Source organism: Octodon degus, unplaced genomic scaffold (assembly GCF_000260255.1).
Source record: "Octodon degus isolate 3935 unplaced genomic scaffold, OctDeg1.0 scaffold00123, whole genome shotgun sequence".
Taxonomy (NCBI): Eukaryota; Metazoa; Chordata; class Mammalia; order Rodentia; family Octodontidae; genus Octodon; species Octodon degus.
The window spans coordinates 437,134-439,777 of NW_004524699.1; positions in this window are offsets into that span (position 1 = coordinate 437,134).

Below are 2,644 nucleotides of genomic sequence, written 5' to 3' on the forward strand. Positions count from 1 at the left end.
TGAATAGAATGATTTGTTCTAATGGTGTTTGTAAATAGGATCAGAAGTCCACTTCTTGTACAGCAATTAACCACCAAGAAGAATATATGCAGTGTATTATTTCTTGAAACTGTACTTCCAATTTGATTTGAAACTGTCTCATTTGCTATCTGTTTATCAATAAAACTTTGAAAAAAAAAAAAGAATACCTGAGATAGTCAACCCAGATGGCTGTGCTCTTCTGGCTGGCCACTCATCGCAGCGCCAGCGTGTGGCAGAGAAAGCCGCTGCCTCATGGCTAGGAACCTAAGGAACAAAAGAGGACATACACAGGACAGCTGGACGGCCTCTTGTGGGGCTTCTCCTCCCAAAAGCTCCATGCACCACTAACCAAACTCTGTGTGTGTGTGTGTGTGTGCGCGTGCGTGCGTGTGCGCGTGTGCATGCACACATACTGGAAACTGAACCCAAGAGGCTCTGCCACTGAGCTAGGTGCCCATCCTCTTTTTTATTTTCAGATAGTCTCGATAAGTTGTCCAGCCAAGACTTGAACTTGTGATCCTCCTGCCTCATCTTCCCAAACTACTGGGATTTCAGGCATGTGCCACTGCTCCCAGGTGGACCAATGCTTTAACAGGGGGGCTTTGGGGGACACTTACGGCGCTGTGTCAAGCTTTCCTGCCCTGACACTGCATCTGGGCTCATGGGACACTTGTGAGCATGATTCCATCAGAGACCATGCTTGCCTGCTTGGAGTTGTCCCTTGGAATATATTCTTTGGACTGTATAGGAGTCTTGCCCATCTGGCCTGGTCATGTGGAAAAATGTAGGGCGTTAAGTGCCACACAGAAGGAAATCATGTGGAGAAATGGTGCTCGCTGTGGTTCACATCTAGATGTTCCCCTAAGCCCTTGTCTGATCATAGTGGGACCTTTGGGAGGTAACTGCATTGTATGTGCTCACAGCTGACCTGCTGTTGAGGGGTAGGGCTTGGTCAGATGACACAAGTCACCAGCTGTCATGGCCCTTGCATGTGATTCCAGCACTCGGGAAGCTGAGGCAGGAGGATCGCTGTGAGTTTCAGGGCAGCCTGGGCTTGAAAGTAAAGTCAAGGTCAACCTGGACTACATAGGAAGACCCTGTCTCGAGGCTGGGGAGATGGCTCAGTGAATAAGTGCTCACTTGGCAAGCAAAAAGGGTTTGAGTTCAATCCCCAGTTCCGCCAGAAAAAAAAAAAAAAAAAAAAACCCTGTCTCAAACACTTCCCCTCCCTCAAACCAAAGAAGACACAGGTCACTGTAGAGTGACCTGGAAGGACAGATCTCACTCCTTGGTGCTTCCCTCTCCTCTCACCTCCCTGTCCACCATGCTATGAGCAATGCTTCTGGGCTGGGCCCCTCTGCCATCCTGCCCAGCCTGGCAGCTGACCAGGGAGTGAATTGTGAGCTGTGAGTATCCAGTATTGCTTCCTCGCAGCAGGAAAGCAGCTAGGACAGAGGTGCTCCAGTCAAAGTCCTGGCCAAGGGACCCAGCTGACACTGTACGTTACGTGGGGTGGACGCCCCACTTGCAGGCCGTGGGGGGCAGCAAGGCAACACTGACTAGAGCAGCTGAGCACAAGGCCCCTCTTCCACCATCTCTTTCATAGGACCCAGGCTCCAGTCTGTTTCTCTCTTTCCTGCACCCTCTCTCCTGTGCCTGGACTCTAGTGGTCCGTTGCATCCTCTCCCTGCTCACCCTGCAAGAGGGGTGGCCAAGCCACTTTGCTCGGAGCCACCTGTTTCACGTCTTCTCCGAGAGGGCCCAGACTGAGCAGAGTTCATAGTCCCCATGTGGTCCAGCAATACAACACAATGTATTAACCACTACGGGGGGTGGCATCTTTTTGAGAGAGGGTCTCACTGTGCAGTTCAGACTGGCCTTAGCTCATTTTGTAGCCCAGGCTGGTCTCAAACTTGCAGTGAGCCTCCTAGTTCAGTCTCCTAAATGCTGGGATTACAAGCGTGTGTCACCATGCCTGGCTTACATTTACAACTTTCTAACAGCATGTATTTCCTGCCTCCCTACTACAAACAGGGGTTTCAGTCAGTTTTATTCTCTAGGGTAAAGCAATTTCTAGGATGGCAGGAGAAGGCCTGGATGGGGTGGGTGGCCAAGAGACTGGGTGGTAGTCAGAATGCCCTAAAGGTATCATCCCTTTATGTGTCCCACCTGTACATATGTGATATTCCATCAAAAAAGGGATTGTGATCTTTCCGGGCCACCACAATGGTACGCACGAGTTCCTGGCTGATGCTCTCCGGAGCGTCCACAATGCCTACAAGAGAGGCAAACGCCAGTCCTCGGCAGGCCGTGCTCCAGAGTCACGGTCCGGTTTCTAACTGGGATGACGAAGCGTGGTTACACTGGCGAATTTGAAATCACTGATGATCCCAGGGCTGGGAAAATTGTCGTGACCCTCACAGGCGGGTTAAGCAAGTGTGGCGTGATCAGCCCCGGGTCTGATGTGCAGCTAAAGCTGAGAGACCTGGAAGAATGGCAGAATAAGCTGCTCCCATCTCCCAGTTCGGTTTCATTGTACTGACAACCTCAGCTGACATCACGGACCATGAAGAAGCGCAACGAAAACACACAGGAGGAAAAGTCCGGGGATTCTTTTTCTAAG